The following is an 18,220-nucleotide window of genomic DNA, read 5'->3' on the forward strand; positions in this document are numbered from 1 at the left end:
GAGCCTTGTTGAATAAGTAAGAACAACAAAGCATAGGAAACAAGAAAAAGGATTCCAAGGAGCAGAAAAATTTGTGCAAAGGAAAAAGGCAAAACAAGAAAGAGTCTGGTGACAAACGCAGCCAAGACAATATAGCTGTAACACAGCATTCAAGCAGGAGCATGACTGAAACATGGGACCAGAGTTAGTCATAAAGTATGCTGTCAGATTATCCACTTGATGCTGTGAGCACCACGGGGTTTCTACACCACTTAAAAGGGTGTGTGACACCTAGCATGCAGCAACAATTCTTGGTACTCACACAAAGACCAATGCTTTTTTATCAAGGACAGCTACTGCAAAAAAAAAAAAACATAGCCAAATGCCATTTTACTGTGTGTAAAACAGATTGACAGCACCCCAGCTCCCAACATCCACCACACACTGAAACAGAGCCAATATTAAGACAAGAAAAACTAAACAGATTTTACTTTGTTTGATTTAGATAGATAATCAAGGCAGGTGAGCAAAAATGTTCTAGCCACCTCCGGTTAAGACATTGCTTCGTCAGCAAAGAAGAAAACTAATAGGGAAGAAAGATATAGAACAGCTACCCCGTGTCCACTCCAAAGGAATGGATCAATCCAAAAGATGTGACCGTGGGGCAGGACCAATGGAAGAGAAACTTGTAGAGAGTAACCTTATGGCACCTGTGATACCCGGCCTTCTCGTTCCTGGACAAAGCCGTCAAGTGAGTTGCAGGGATAATCCAGCCTAAGTAAGATAAACTAGGACAGAGGTGGGGAGAGACAGTGCCTTCAGCTAGGATGACCTGCTACCCTCAGACTCTATCCAAAACTATCACATCCTGCTCCACTGGGAAAATTCTTTAGCCTAAGATGACACAGTAAGAGCTTAAGAACATTATTCTAAACAGTCCCCACAAAAAAGACCCAGAAATAGAGGCTGTGGCATATTAAACTGTTATTTGCTGTGGAGATGAACAAAGAAGAATGTTAATTATCATTAGTGACTGCAAATATTTTAAGACATTGAAAAAAATGCATTTTTCACCCAGAATTTTCATGGGGAGGACTGCCTTTTGCTGATCACACTTGGAAACATACAGTGCTAATCCAGCATAAAAATCTGTTGCTTCAAATCTTGACACATCAAGTCTCAATAATGTTAGTATGTTTATCCAAGTGTCTTCCACATTATATTTGTAATCCTCTAAATTCTTCATCCATGGTGAAGAATTAACCTATGTTCAGCTTTATATTCACAAATACACAACTTAAAAGTTCATATTATACTAATGAAACAGTGAAATTGTGTCCCATATTTACTTAACTTAATCATATGAGCCACATATCATTTAACTAGTTATAATTGAGCATATCTGAAGTTGCAAAATGGTTGAAAATTGAAAATAAGGAGCTGACAATTCCAGTGCATACATATAAAATTAGACTAGTAATGCAACATACCTAATAAAAATACACAGCATTGGAACTTTGCTGGTGGTCCAGGGGTTAAGAATCCGCCTTGCAGTCCCCGCCTTGCAGGGGACACAGGTTTGATCCCTTGTTGGGAAATGAGGAGCCCCTATGCTGAGAAGCAACTAAGCCCATGCGCCACAGTTAGAGAGTGTGCGCTACAACAAAAGGTCTGATGCAGCCAAGTAAGTAAACAAATCTTTTTAAAAGACAGAGTATTAAAGTTCTAAGCTTTGTCAACCTCATGGATGGAAACACCTGATGCAAGGTGAGGAGCCACACAATTTCCTTGTTACGTCTAGAGATGCATCCCAAACTCTGAAGTGTTCAACCTGATGCATGAAAGTCTAATTAAAAGTGGTGCCTAAGCCACACAGCCCTTCCTCAAAAATCAAAAAAACAAAATGGTTTCACATAACCTAATAAAGAAAGGTTCAGTGGCCATCCCGATCTTGTAACCTAACCCCATTTTACTGTAAATCTTTTTACCAATAGTCTCCAACACTCACTGCTCCCAGCTGCCCATTTCACATCATACAATTTCAATCGAATGCTCATGATTTCTGGAGCACTTCTATTCCATGTCTGTGAACAGAATGGGAACTAACCTGAGATGGTACCTCCTCTCATTGCAGACAATTCAGGAAGTGATTACAGCAGAGGATAAGACAGAGAAACACAAATACCATATGATATTGTTTATACATGAAATCTAAAAATGGTACAAATGAACTTGTTTACAAAACAGAAACAGACCCACAGACACAGAAAACAAACTTATGGCTACCAAAGGGGAAAGGGAGGGAGAGATAAATCAGGAGTTTGGGATGAACATATACACACTATTATATATAAAATAGATAAACAAGGACCTACTGTATAGCGCAGGAAACTATATTCAATATTTTGTAATAATGTATAAGGGTGAAGAATCTGAAAAGAATAGATATATGTATATGTATAACCGATTCACTTTGCTATATACCTGAAATTAACACAACATGTAAATCAACTATAGTCCAATAAATAAATTATAGCAGAGAATAATAATAGGATGGGGGATGAACAGGGAGGTGCAGAGAAACATAACAAGCTCTTGCAGATGTGGAAGAGCAACTAAGGTTCTGGGAAGCAGAGCCCAGATTGAGATGTAAAGGCTGAGGAGGTACCAGCTCCCCTGAAACCCAGAGAGGGGCAGGGAATCTAGAAAAGGATGGGATGTCATCCCGTCTCCTGCAAAAGGGCACTACAGAGCTGCGGGGTGTGAAGAACTGCCCATGCAGTTCTCTGTCCATAAATGGTTTCACACATTCACATTCACAGCCTCACACACCCTCTCACACTCACACACTCTCGCCCTAACATTCTCTCACACCCTCACAGACTCTCACCCTCATATATCCTCACATACACACATACCTTCACACACTCTCGTCCACACATACCCTCACACACTCACACACACTTGCACACCTCTCACACCTACACACCCAGCTGCCTCCTGCACGGCCCCTTCCTTTCGTCTGCCTCCGACACGCTCCGCCCTCCCATATATTTATACCCCACAGGTCCTGCAACATCCAGCAACCTCGTCCTGCTGTAAAACCTCCCCTAAGCACCAGACCTTCCGCAGAAAGCCTTCTTCAGCACCTCCCTCCTGTGGGACTACGGCTTCTGAGGTTCTTGAGGACTTACACAACTGCAGCACAAGTATCAGTCTCCCGGTCAAGTGCTGCTGTGTAATTCTGAAACTGTTCTGGTGCTGGTATCTTTCATACATGGACTTTAACTTCTGTCAGGCAGGACTGTCATAAACTTTGCATCTTCCTCAGTAACATACATAATCCATAATACACTTCATCATGAGGTACGAAAAAGGGACTAACCTCTGAAAAGTGTGTCCTAAAACATAAAGTAAGCTGAAGCTTTCGAAAAATCATGTGTTGTGAAAAATCACAAATTCAAAAAATGTTCTTTCAATTCTCATTCTTATTGCCAGATACAGAAGTGCTAACCGTGTTCTTTAGCTGTAGGAAGAGCACACTGATTGCTGGCGGCAAAGATATTCAAACGATGCGACCTGACTGACAGGCAGAACTACCGGATGCTGGTATGGTTTCATCTCAGCTCTTCAAGAAAATATCATCATCCTGGCAAAAGCAAGACAAAAATCAAAGTAACAAATTTAAGGTCCAAGCAAGAGTATGAAGTTAAATATTCCGAAAGAGTTTAAATCCATTAATTTGGAAAAATCTCACCACAAAGTACTGAAAGCGTGTGTGGATGTGATAAGGGAACAGTTAAAATCATCTTTTAAAACATTATGATGAAGGAAGGGTTGATAGAGAGCAAGGAATCTGGCCATGGTCTCAATTCTCAAAATACAGAAGGCGGATTCCACCAACTTTATAGCCAAGAGCACTTGACACTGATTCCAGGCTCTACTCCCAGGAGATTCTCAACATTATGGTCTGTACACACCCAAAATGTGAAGCATTGCTACCTACCAGCTAGGGAGACAAAGGAACCCATCATTACAGAGGAGCCTAGGGGTTATTTCCTCCTGTTTTTACAGGTTTACTTGACAGCTAGTCTGCAGAAAGTGGAAATGCACACCAGCAAGGAATCTGATCAAGTCTGTCACAGAATATACCCACTCGGGCCACACAAAGGAATGTAAACTCTGATGAATGAGTTACTTGACCATAACACAACATGAACAGCCTTCTAAAGATGGCTGATTAATTCAGGCACTCGTGAGGAGAGGCATCTGGGGCTAAATGTTCTGCCCGTTCTCCATTCTGTACAGGTATTGGAAGAAGGTATTAATTGTATCCTGATTAAATCTGCTCATGCCTCTAAATGAAGAAGAATAGCTAGCCTGTCTCATTGAATTAAAATCCAAAAATATCCTGACCCTCTGGAACAATAGGCTAACTAAAGGTAAAGATTGTATTTAGTTGCAGTAACTATTTTTTAAAGTCCCACATTTAGTGGCCAAATGTGCAAACTGAGGAAAAGAAGTATACGTGCAGAGGAGAATGCAAAAAGATGCCTAATTAAACAGTGTAGTATGGATGCAAAAAATACAGGGGAAGAGACAGCAGATTTGATTTTAGTATGATTTACCATATGGTATTTAGAAGAGATTAATTATGTTAGTCCTTTCATCTTGCTTCAGCTCTCAGGACCACACTTTCAGAAAAACAGGAATGCACCCAAAGGAGAAATTCCCTGATGATAATAAGATACTCAAACTATGCCAATTAAGGGTGAGTTGAAGAAAATGAACATTACCATAGAGATCTCATGTCCAACTCTTTGTGATCCCATGGACTATACAATCCATGGAATGCTCCAGGCCAGAATACTGTTCCCTTCTCCAGGGGATCTTCCCAACCCAGGGATCAAACCCAGGTCTCCCATATTTCAGGTGGATTCTTTTGCCATCTGAGCCATCAGGGAAGTCCAAGAATACTGGAGTGGGTAGCCTATCCCTTCTCCAGAAGATCTTCCTGGCCCATGAATTGAACCAGGGTCTTCTGCATTGCAGGTGGATTCTTTACCAACTGAGTTACCAGGGAAGCCATACATGTCTCAAATATTATATATGAAAGCTTTCTGTATAAGTACTCTAAAAGGTAAAAATTTGGATATGAATATTATAAAGGCAAATAGTATAGCTCAATATAAGAAAAGAATTATTATGCTCAGAACAGGTCAAATAAAGGAATGCCTTCCACATTCAAGATAAATCTTCATAAGGAGCTTGCTAAATCAATCTTAATATTCACCTTGAATTTGGAAATAAGGTTACCTGCTAAGAATGAAAAAACTAAAGATAATTTGGACTGGAAAACTCTGCCACATGTCTCATGGAGAAATTGATAGGAATTATCCAAGAAAGAATAAAATAACTGCCTAGAGCTATTAATCACCCCTGAAGCTGAAGTTGGTGGGAATCAAGAGCTAAGAGGTCTAGCAGCAAGAAAGCAGAGGAATGGAGCACAGCTGACATTTCTTGCCAAAATCATTGCACTGAGTAAAGACAGAAAAACCTGAGAAAATTGGAAATGGCTAAGGAGTAGTCACCGGAGAGGAGGGTGTAAGTGGTTTTGAGTAAAAGGGCTTATCGGAAGGACAAGGGGTTGAGGTCAGAAAAAGAATATGAAATGCTCAGCTTCTTCAGCTGGGCAGAAAGGCCCAGGGAGGTGGACTGCAGTCCTGTGGATCCAATGCTTAGATGCTGAATTAAGTTATAGGCGATCACATTTGGTCAAAGTTTAGAAAACAAATCCTCAGTTAGTGTAGATTCCCAAGGAAAGTGGAATGTTCAGGAAGTCAATAAGCACAGGTCATGGGGAGAGGGTAAATGGTGTAAACTTAGAAAGACAAAAGGTAGTTGGGCAGTGGTGAATGAGCAGTTACAAGCAGCTCTGAACCAGCTGCAAGCCCCATGGGAAAAAAGCATAGCAGTGTTCTTTCCTGCAGGCTCCTCACAAGACAGATGCTAATCCAGAGACAATATTCCCAAACCAAATACCCACAGCACCAACGCATCAAAAAACTTGAATCGATAACTATGAAGAAGAAAAAATAATTATGAAGATAACACAATTAAGCTTATTAGGCACCCACCATGTGCCAGGCATCTTGAATCCAAGGATGAATAGCCTGAGAGTGATTTGAGTTTGGTAGTGATGCAGATATATAAACAGGTATTTTTTTTAAATTGGAGTATAGTTTATTTGCAAAGCTGTCTCAGTTTCAGGTGTACAGCACAGTGATCAGTTATACACAGACACACACACACACATATATGTAGGTATATTCTTTTTCAGACACTTTTCCCCTTATAATTTATTACAAAACATTGAGTATAATTCCCTGTGCTATACAGTAGGTCTCCATTGTTTACCTACTTTATATATATATTATATATATATATAATATATATGTAGTAGTTTTATATTTTAATCCTAAACTCCTAATTTATTCTTTCCCTTCTCTGCTTTGGTAACCATAGGTTTGTTTTCTGTGTCTGTGGGTCTATTTCTGGTTTGTAAATAAGTTCCTTTGTATCAGCTTTTTAGATTCCACATATAAGTGACATCACATGATAAATGTCTTTCTCTGTCTGGTTACCTGTCTGAATGGGTATTTTTGATGTAAGGCAACACAGCGAAAAGGCAAATAGAATTATGTCAGACCTGGAAAAAATTCAGAATGAAGAAGCTTTCCTTGGTCTGCCCAGACCCCTCTCCCAGAGTGCTCGCTCCCAAAGCCATTGTCTTCTTTGGGCTTCTTACTAATTCCTACTGTGGTGAGAAGGAGGAGGTGGTGAGTGAATTAACTTGAGTTGCCTTTGATTTTCTGCAAGGGAGGGTTTATTTTAATAATAATAATAACAAAAGATTATTAACAGAAAGAATTCCAGGAAAGCAACTACAAGCAGTTGACAATCACATTTGTGTGGGGGGGTGCCAGGTGAGGGGGTGTGCCCACAGGGGTACCTGGCCCAGCGTCCCTCCAGTTTTATAAACTACTGCTGCTGGTGGTGACTGGCCTAAAACCCCTCACTCCTAGCAAATACTTCTGTTCATACTCTATAAGCCTCAAGGCTATGGGAAGCGCAAGCCTATTGGCCTACACTCAGGGGACAGAGAAACAAACTAGGTCAGACACTTCCAAACTGTTTGAGAAAAACAGAAGAAGCATATGTAAGTCAGGAAAGCCAAAAGATTACTCTAGTGTCAGATGAGTCAACTAGTCTATGAGTGGCTAAATTTATTCATCTAAAGACCTAAAAATGCCAAAAAAACTCTTCTTGTATCAAGAGGGAGAGACCTAACCAAAACTACTGCCCAGCCACCTAACAAATGCTTACTGAAAACATCTAGAAGGCTAGAGATGAAAAACCAGTGAAATCACTGATATTTTAGAAAGAAAAATATGTTTCCACAAATACGCAAAAAAGTAATAAATAGTAACATTTAACAAAAGTTGCTTGGGTAAATATTTATAATTAAGTGGTATAAAAATCAATGACATAAAAGTTTTATTTCCTAGCAAATAAAAGGAAGCTAAGCAACTTCCTGGCAAATCTGACATTCATAAGGGAAATAACAATTTGAATTCACTTACTTCTTTACTTATTAATCTAATATTGGATTAAATCCAATTTTAATTAATCCAATTAATTCCAATTAATTAATCCAATTTTAATCCGATATTTTTAATCCAATCTTGATTGATTTAAAGTTTTTCAAAATAATGTCTTAACATAAGATCACTTAATAAACCGTAGTTATAAGAGATATGAGGACCAAGCCTTGTGAAGCTGCATCTCCTTCTATGTTCTCAAGAATGACAAAAAAGTACCTTGAACATGTTATTTTATACCCAGGTACCTTGTAGCAGACCTTTAAGGTGCTTCTTATATTCATACATTATAAAACACTGTACCATGCATAAGTACTTTCCATTATATTTGTGTTGGGTTTCAATGAGAGAAAAATAAAATTCCTTTTTTCTCTGTCATGCACTGAAAAAAAGATCTTACAGCACAAGAAGCAGCAGAAGGTAGCCATCTATTAATTACAAATTTCTATTAAATAAACTTAAGCTACTTAAGTTTCCTAACAGATACATTTTAAAATATACAAGTGTGTCTGTTTTATGTGAGATGCTTAATTACTGTAACAATATTTAATTATTCTAGAATTTTCCTACACAGGCTTTATGCAAAAAGCCTGCTGTTTTAACATGAAAAGAATAGCTTATTTAACTCTATGGTTTTTATTTTTCTATTGGGTCGAAAATCACTTTAAATTACCTGAGAACCCCGGGTTATCTCCCTTAAAATGCAGCGACTCAAATGTTTAAGTAAAATTTCTAGACCCCGGGAAGCAATCCACAAACCAAGCTGTGTAATAACTGAACAGAGTGCAGACTACACCGGCAACCTCCCCAAATGCCTAATAAAGTTTGCATGGCTTTTTGACAAGTTAAGATTTGCTTTGAAATTTTAGACATTCATATTTTTGTTATATTGTTGCCATTATTGACTTTTACCACTCTTCATAATATAGTACCGGAAATGACAACTCCTGAAGAAACAAAACAAAAACAGCCGTTTTAGGAAAAGCAACAGATTAGTATTACACTATGAACCAAGATATAAAAATCTATATCCATCACTTGAAGACTCCAACGCTTACCCATGTGTCATCAGAGGATCAAAGATGTTCCTCCTAAGAGCAGTTCTAGTGAAGAGGTAAACATTTAATAAAATCACCATCACACAACAGACTCTGATACGTTATAAATGAAGCTCTAATTTAGAACTATGTTTTATGACCTGTTCTTCTTAAAATTCCTAAGGGGTTCAATATGTTGGAAACCAAGATGCACTGCCGCAATTAAGCGACACGTTCAACCTTCTGGTTTACTTCGGAAGATACACACTGTTCACCAAGTGTAAAAGGAAGGCACAACCCTGTGAAGTGAGGGAGCAAAAGAAGACGCAGGGAATCCATAGCCTGAAACCACGTGACCACAGTGCAAAGCAGCCTCCGCACAAGTGCCCCCGCGAGGCTGCTCAGCCCATCCAAGACGGGCTCCGGGCACGGAGACGCAGACCCCTGCTCACTGCTCCCCCAAATCACAGTGGAAATCACACACCCCAAGCAGCAATTAACACACGCGCGAGCGGGCACCCCGACACAGACACGCGCGCTCACAAACACACGCGAACACACACCCCGACAAACATGCACAGACACACACGCGCGCACGCACATTCACTCCTCGGTGGAGCCCCGGCAGCCCCCGTGGAAGTTTGAGGGCGGCCCCGCTAAGCTATACCGGATCGCAGCTTCCCGCCCCGTAGGAGCGCGAACCGCGCACCCGCGCAGCGCGGCCTCACTCTGCGGGCTCCGATCCCCCGGCGCCCGGGCCGTGGGAGAGCGGCTCCCGGCTCCCGGCGTTCTCACGCCAGGGCCCCTGGAGCGCAGCCGCCAGTTCGGCGAGGCCCGGCGCCCACCCACAGCTGGCCTTCCGCCCTCGGCCGCCGCGGGTCCCCCGGGCCCTGAGCTGCCCCGGGCGCCGTCTTCTTTGCGCCCTCGCTCCTCCTTGGCGTGGGAACCCGGCCGGCCCCAGGGCTAGACAGCTGGGAGCTCAGGAAGTCTTCCCAAAGGGTAGGGGGATAGGCCTGGGCCGGGGGCCGCGGAGAGGGCCGCTCCCCTGGCAGCCCTGACCCGCGCGGGCACACGGCGACCACTTACTCGGCTGCGTCCCAGACCTCGGGGCTGCGTTCTGGGATCGCCGGTAGCTCCCGGGCGCACCTAGCAGATCCTCGCTGCCAACGCAGGAGAGTGGGCGGCAGGGGTGGGGGGTGAGGGGGCGGTGGGCGGGAGATGAGACCCGGCGGCGGCACCTGCGGGTCCCTGCACCGATTTCCCCACAGCCAGCGCTTACTCGGCTCCTGCTCAACAGGCGGGGCAGGCGCAAAGCGCTGCAGACCCGGTTCCCGCGCTGCGCCCACGCTCAGCCAGCTCCAGCCTGGGTCTCTCCCAGCGTCTCCATCTCTTTCTCTCTCTCTCTCCCCCCGCCCCAAGGATCCCTTACAGCCTCTCCCTGCTGCCTTTGACTTCTTTTTGGAACCCCTCCCCTTCCCTGCAACGAAAGACTGAAAAAGAAAGTAGAGGCTGAAACGCACCATGGTGAGGTCACTCGAGGCCTCTGTCCGCTCGCGGCGCGCCCTCCTCGCAGGAGTCGGTCGGTCGCCTTGAGGGGTGGGGTGGGAGGGTTCCCCAAGGCGACTCCCTGCTTTTTGCCCGGAGTCTAGCAGCCAGAGTGGAGAAAAACTGCAGTGAAACCAGATCGTGGAAAATCAGCTCCGTACTGAGTCCCACCCACCACGACGACCCGACTAGGGCCGGGGAACTGAGTCCTCCAGCCGCCCAATAGCTTTCCCAGCAGTTCCTGTGTAGTGACAGACACTAGGGGTTGGGGACAAACGAGGAGAAAGGAAAAAGAGGGAGGGAACGCAAGGAAAATTTGGCCCACTTAAAAATATATATTTTATGCTGTGCACTGGGCCGGAAAAACTGTAGTTCTCCGTAGTTAGAAACTCCAGCATTTCTGCTGGAAATTGATGTCTGCGTGGATGGTTTTCGTGCCCTGGTTCTCAGGTTAACGCCAATCGACTCCTTTGCAAATGCAGTTCTACTGTTGCAGAGTATTTACATCTTTCCAGTAAGGTCCTGATTCTGCTTGGTTTGGTACATTTAGTTCTGTTTGGTGGGTGTGCAGGGTGTGTGTGTGTGTGTATGTATTCCAACACAGAAAAATAAGTTCTTATATAAATGTTTTTAGTCACCTTTCTGACTAAAAGAAAAACTCATTATGCTGTTTCATTTTGAATTCATAATTAATCATGATTATTATGCAATCTTTCTTCAAACCCAGGAACTCTAAGATAGATTGTTTATGGTTATCTCCAGTTCTTATATTAATATTTCTCCCCAAACTTACCCACCTAGTCCGTTCATTTTAGACTCATCTCCCAACCTTGACAACTATGCTGTTCTCATGGCAAACATCAGTCAAACTAAGAAGACATTTAAATTAGAAAAAATGCATTTAACTAAAATTTGTCTTAGTACTGGGGAAAAGTCCAGACCTGTAAGTTTGTGTTTTTTGGTTCTGCTGTCTCTGGAACCTTCTATTTCTCTACTTGCAATACTTGATAATCTCTTGGGTCAAAATAGCTTTTGTCCAAGAGTACTTAGAATTTAAGACCTAGGAGGAAACACAAGAAGAAATACCCAGTAACACATAGTTGAAAGGGGAGCTCATGCTATTTTAGGAAATATAAAGTTAAAGATTTGAAAACTCAGAGGAAGAAGAGAGATCTTCTGACAGGAGAAATACTTTGCAACAGAACACTATTAGAGATAGGCGCTACAGGGTAGGTCATATTTGAGAAAAGATAAAGAAAGTTTTGTCTTTTCTGTTTTTCAGGCAGAGGCAAACTTGTGAGTGAAGGCCTGGAGGTGGGAAGATAGAACCCTGATGTTCAAAAAGAGATCAATGAACACACTGGCCAGAACGGCCATCATTTAAAAAGTCTATAAATAATAAATGCTGGAGAGGGTGTAGAGAAAAGGGAATCCTCCTACACTGTTGGTGGGAATATAAATTGGTAGAGCCACTTTGAAGAACAAACTCCATATGGAGTTTCCCTAAAAAACTAAAAATAGAACTACTATATGATCCAGCTATTCCATTCCTGGGCATATATCCAAACAAAACTATAATTCAAAAAGATACGTGCACCCCAGTGTTCAATGCAGCGCTGTTTACAATAGCCAAGACAGGGAAACAACCTAGATGTTGTAGATGAGTGGATAAGGAAGATGTGGTACATATATACAGTAGGATATTACTCAGCCATAAAAAAGAATGAAATAATGCCATTTGCAGCAACATGGATGCAACTAGAGATTATCATACTAAGTGAAGTAAGTCAAACAGAGAAAGATAAATACCACATGATATCACTTATATGTGGAATCTAAAATATGACACAAATGAACTTATCTGTGAAACACAAACAGACTCAAGGACATAGAAAACAGACTTGTGATTGCCAAAGGTGGGGGAGAGGGAAAGGATGGACTGGGAGTTGGGGATTAGCAAGCATATACAAACTATTACATGTAGAATGGATAAACACCAAGGTCCAACTCTTTAGCACAGGGAACTATATTCAGTATCCTGTGATAAACCATCATGGAAAAGAATATGAAAAAACATAATATTATATATATGTGAAAAAAGTCAAAGTGTTAGTTCCTCAGTTGTGTCCAACATTTTGTGACTCTATGGACTGTAGCCGGCTAGGCTCCTCTGTCCGTGGAATTCTCTAGGCAACACCAGAGTGGGTTGCCATTCCCTTCTCCAGGGGATCTTCTCCAGGTCTCCCACATTGCAGGCAGATTCTTTACCATCTGAGCCACTATGTACATATAAAACTGAATCACTTTGCTGTATAGCAGAAATTAACACAACATTGTAAACCAACTTCAATTTAAAAAAATTTTTTAAATAAAAAGGAAGTGGTGCCATTTCCAGAGTACATCAAAAAAAAAAAAAAAAAGAAAGAAAAAGAGAGAAAGTATAGGCAAATGAGGTAGAAGAATAAGTTGAGTTCAGATGGTCTCATTTGTCCACCTCTAGTTGTCATACATTGTAGGGTTGTATAAAACCTATTGTTTGTTGTTGTTGTTGTTTGTTTTCTTCTACTGGCATTACTCTTCTCAACATGCCTTCATCTTGGATTCAGTTCAGTTCAGTTGCTCAGTCGTATCGGACTCTTTGCGACCCCATGGACTGCAGCATGCCAGGCTTCCCTGCCCATCACCAACTCCCGAGCTTGCTCAAACTCCATCGAGTTGGTGATGCCATCCAACCATCTCATCCTCTGTCATATCCTTCTCCTCCTGCCTTCAATCTTCCCCAGCATCAGGGTCTTTTCCAATGAGTCAGTTCTTTGCATCAGGTGGCCAAAGATTGGAGTTTCAGCTTTAGCATCATTCCTTCCAAAGAAATCCCAGGGCTGATCTTCAGAATGGACTGGTTGGATCTCCTTGCAGTCCAAGGGACTCTCAAGAGTCTTCTCCAACACCACAGTTCAAAAGCATCAATTCTTCAGCACTCAGCTTTCTTTATAGTCCAACTCTCACATCCATACATGAATACTGGAAAAATCATAGCTTTGACTAGATGGACCTTTATTTGCAAAGTAATGCCTCTGCATCTTGGATTATGACTTGCTTAACTCATTCACTTGTGCCTTTACCATCCTAAGACACAAACTCTTTAGGAAGGATTACATTTACCTCAGTCCTTTCTACCAGGACCTACTCAGTTTCACCAAAGTTAGCTCTCAGCTAGAGAGGGTCCTGTGCAGGCAGTTCCTCAGACATTCTAGATTCAGTTCCAGGCCACCAAAATAAAGCAAATATCACAATAAGGCGAGTCACATGAATTTTTTTCCTAGTGCATATAAAATATGATGCTGTTAAAGTGCTGCACTCGGTATGCCAGCAAAACTCAGCAGTGGCCACAGGACTGGAAAATGTCAGTGCTCATTCCAATCCCAAAGAAAAGTAATGCCAAAGAATGTTCAAATTACTGTACAGTTGCACTCATTGCACATGCTAGCAAGATTATGCTCAAAATCCTTCAAGCTAGGCTTCAGCAGTACATGAACCAAGAACTTCCAAATAAATACACAAACTGGATTTAGAAAAGGCAGAGGAACCAGAGATCAAATTACCAATATCTGCTGGATCATAGAAAAAGCAAAATAATTTTTTTTAATCTACTTCTGCTTCATTGACTATGCGAAAGCCTTTGACTATGTAGATCACAATAAACTGGAATATTCTTGAAGAGATGGGACTACCAGACCACCTTCCCTAAATAGCTCAGTTGGTAAAGAATCTGCCTGCAATGCAGGAGACTCTGGTTCGATTCCTAGGTTGGGAAGATCAGCTGGAGAAGGGATAGGCTACCCACTCCAGTATTCTAGCAGGGAGAATGGGATCACAGAGTCGGACACGACTGAGTGACTTTCACTTTCACTTTACCTGCCTCCTGATAAACCTGTATGCGGATTAAGAAGCAACAGTTAGAACCAGACACAGAACAACTGGCTGGTTCCAAATTGGGGAAGGAGTATGTCAAGGCTGTATATTGTCACCCTGCTTATTTAACTTGTATGCAGAGTACATCATGTGAAATGCTGGGTTGGATGAAGCACAAGCTGGAATCAAGTTTGCCCAGAGAAATATCAGCAACCACAGATATGCAGATGATACCATTTTAACAGCAGAAAGTGAAGAGGAACTAAAGAGCCTCTTGATGAAGTTGAAAGAGGAGAGTGAAAAAGCTGGCCTAAAACTCAACATTCAAAAAACGAAAATCATGAATCCAGTTCCATCACTTTATGGCAAATAGATAGGGAAACAATGGAAACGATGGCAGACTTTATTTTCTTGGTCTCCAAAATCACTGCAAATGGTGACCACAGCCATGAAAATTAAAAGACGCTTGCTTCTTGGAAGAAAAGCTATGACAAATTTAGACAGTGTATTAAAAAGCAGAGACATCCCTTTGCCAACAAAGTTTCTTATAGTCAAAGCTATGGTTTTTCCAGTAGTCATGTAGGGATGTGAGAGTTGGACCATAAAGAAGGTTGAGCACTGAAGAACTGATGCTTTTGAATTGTGGTGCTGGAGAAGACTCTTGAGAGTCCCTTGGGCTGCAAGGAGATCAAACCAGCCAATCCTAACGGAAGTGAATCCTGAATGTTCATAGGAAGGACTGATGCTGAAGCTGAAGCTCCAATACTTTGGCCACCTGATGCAAAGAGCCAACTTACCGGAAAAGATCCTGATGCTGGAAAAGACTGAGGGCAAGAGGAGAAGGGGGCATCAAAGGATGAGATGGTTGGATGGTATCACTGACTCAGTGGACATGAGTTTGAGCAAACTCAGGGAGATAGTGAAGAACAGGGAAGCCTGGCATGCTGCAGTTCACAGGGTTACAGAGAGTTGGACACGACTGAGTGACTGAACAACCGTGCATATAAAAGCCTGGTGTACACTACACAGTAGTCTATGAAGTGTGCAATAGCAATATGTCTAAACACAATGTATCTGCCTTGACTAAAAAAATGCTTTGTTGCTAAAAAATGCCAACCATCTGTCAGTCTTCTGCAAGTCTTAGTAGTAAAATCAAAGATCACTGAAGGACTTCCCTGGCAGCCCAGCAGTTAAGACTTCTTCCAGTGCAGGGGGTAGGGGTTCCATCCTTAGCCAGGGAGCTCTGGGGCCAAAATCCCACATGCTTTAGGGCCAAAAAATCAAAATATAAATCAGAAGCAATACTGTAACAAGTTCAATAAAGATTTTCAAAATGGTTCACATAAAAAATATCTTTTAAAAAATCACATATCAAATAAAATAATCAGGAAAATCTTTGAAATTACCAAAATGTGACACAGACATGAAATGAGTAAATACTGTTGGGGAAATGGCTCAGATGGACTTGCTTGATGCAGAGTTGTCACAAAACTTCAAGCTGTAGAAAAAAATGCAATAAAGGGAAGTGTAATAAAAGGAAGTCTGCTTGTGGCCCTATTCTCTGTGGGGTGTGTGAAAAAGCAAAAGGTACAGGAACCACTGAAGGCTGATGAAAGACATTCTCTAATCTGAATGACTGATGTGCCCTGAAAACTTACCAAGAATTCCTTGATGTTAGGGAAGACATCTTTCCAGCCTAAGTGCCCAGAAATGAACATGATTTGCAGTAGGGGTTCAGTAAAATTATCCTTAAGTGGATAAATTAACACCTGAATATTTCATCATCTTTGAGATCAGTTCTTTCTTATAGATGATGTGTAGTTTAAAACCTACTTGTTTTCACTTTATTGAGCACAGGAAAGTCGTCATGACAACTTCATCAAAATATTAACAAGGACAAGTATTCGATTTAAAACAACTTCCGGGTAACTGTCTCTCAGGCAGAAAAGATCAAAATTTTCTTCTCAAGATGCTTTGTTTCCCCTGTTTGCACAATTGGCAACAGCACACAAGCATTCAACTGTGTATTCTTTTCACACTTGCAAATGACAATGACAGTCAGAGATGCCGTCTAACTCCTTGCTACTCAGAGTGTGGTCTGTGAATCAGCAGCCACACCATGACCTGTGATCTTGTCAGAAATACAGGCTTCAGGGACTTCCCTGGTGATCCAGAGGCTGAGTCCACTCTGTCAATGAAGGGGCCTAGGGTCAATCCCGGGCCAGGGAACTAGATCCCATATGCCACAACTAAGACTCAGTGCAGCCAAATAAATAAATGAATAAATAAATATTCAAAAATAGATAAAATAAAACTTGACTAAAACAAACAACAAAAAAGAAATATAGTTCTCAGGTCTCACCCCAAACCTGAATCAGAACTTTTATTGAACAAATCCTAGTTAACTCATATGCATATTACAGTTTTGGAAGCACTGGTCTGCAGTCAGCTCATTAAGTGTGCTCGACCTGGAAATGGGTTTTATGAATCTGTTTAAACCTGGGGATTTTTATAACCAGTGTTTTTCCTTTTTATCTGGGACATTATATTACCATTCAGTTCAAATTAACAGTACTGCGACTGAAGAATTCATCTCTTTGGCTTCTTGGTCTAGTTCATAAACCAGAACCACAAGTTCACAAGCCAAGGGGGATTTAGAGAAAAGCAGGTGGGGGCAGGAGGGAGAAATGTGAGGAAACTGGGTACTAGTGCACATGTACTTTTTAAAAATATTTCAGAAGCAGAACTTCTCTTTATTTTTTAGCAAGCAAAGCACTGGCTGTACCGTTTATCAAGGTAAATTGTCAAACTTCATTATATTTTTTCCTCTCTATTATTCTTTTTTCCTCCTTAAGGTCCTTTACCTTCAATGTGTTTGAAATGCACCTGGTTAGATACCAGGTAACTTGTGATGGTTGGGACCATGTTAGCATCCATGTAACTTTTGCAATGTGAGGTTTTAATTAAAGAAAGTGGAACAGCATGAGGTCAGAGTCCCTAAATTTCTGGCCCTGTTATAGACATTCATGAAGCAATGTGGGTTTGGGGATTCCAAAAGTTAAAAAATGAAAGTGTTAGTCTCTTAGGCAGAGAAGGCAATGGCACCCCACTCCAGTACTCTTGCCTGGAAAATCCCCTGGACGGAGGAGACTGGTAGGCTGCAGTCCATAGGGTCGCTGAGGGTTGGGCACGACTGAATGACTTCACTTTCACTTTTCACTTTCATGCATTGGAGAAGGAAATGGCAACCCACTCCAGTGTTCTTGCCTAGAGAATCCCAGGGATGGGGGAACCTGGTGTGCTGCCGTCTATGGGGTCGCACAGAGTCAGACACGACTGAAGTGGCAGCAGCAGCAGCAGTCTCTCAGTTGCCTCTGACTCTTTGTGACCCCATGGTCTGTAGAATTCTGTCCATGGAATTCTCCAGTCTAGGATACTGGAGTGCGTTGCCATTTCCTACTCCAGGGGATCTTCAAGGATGACAGAAATATTGTTCATTCTACTTTCTCAAAACAATGATGTTTGTTAACATTAGAGTAGTCTGGTCAGCAGAATAATGCACCCCATACCTGTCACTCTGGTCTTGGCCCCAAAATGCCACCTCCTGATCCCTGAACCCTGTGAATAGATTACGGCACGTGGCAAGGGGGAGTTTTGTTGCTGTTGTTCAGTCACTAAGTCATGTCCAACTCGTGTGAATCCATAGACTGCAGCCTGCCAGTCTCCCCTCTCCTTCACTAGCTCCCCAATTTGCTCAGATTCATGTCCATTATGGAGGAGATGCTATCTAACCATCTCATCCTCTGCCGCCCCCTTCTCCCTAAGGTTGCACATAGAATTAGGATTGTAACCAACTGACCTTGAGATGGGAAATCATCCCAGATGATCTGTGTGAGCCTAGTATAATCACAAGGGTCCTTACAAATGAAAGATAGAGACAAATGTGTCAGTGTCCTCATCAGAAAGAGTCAGAGGGAAGCAGCGTGAGAAACTCTTGACCAGAATGACTGGCTTTGTAGATGGAGAGGCGTGAGTAGCCAAGAGATGTGTCCAGCCTCTGGACAAGGATGAAGCTGGAAAACCCTT

At 42.0% G+C, this 18,220-nt stretch overlaps 1 protein-coding gene across 6 annotated transcripts in view; it reads right to left on the bottom strand.

Moving 5' to 3' along the window:
• GUCY1A1 (guanylate cyclase 1 soluble subunit alpha 1) overlaps positions 1-10,497 on the bottom strand; it is a 72,149-nt gene extending 61,652 nt beyond the window's left edge. For 2 of the 6 annotated variants that reach the window (XM_055549561.1, XM_055549558.1), the window contains exon 1: positions 9,764-10,164. The gene's annotated coding sequence lies outside the window, so the exon portion shown is untranslated. Of the gene's footprint in view, positions 1-9,763; positions 10,166-10,197 lie in introns of those variants that run through there. The other 4 variants (XM_055549562.1, XM_055549559.1, XM_055549563.1 and 1 more) reach the window with 4 other exon arrangements.
• Between the last annotated feature and the right edge of the window lie 7,723 nt (positions 10,498-18,220).

The sequence above is a fragment of the Bubalus kerabau genome, chromosome 16 (genome assembly GCF_029407905.1).
Source record: "Bubalus kerabau isolate K-KA32 ecotype Philippines breed swamp buffalo chromosome 16, PCC_UOA_SB_1v2, whole genome shotgun sequence".
NCBI lineage: Eukaryota > Metazoa > Chordata > Mammalia > Artiodactyla > Bovidae > Bubalus > Bubalus kerabau.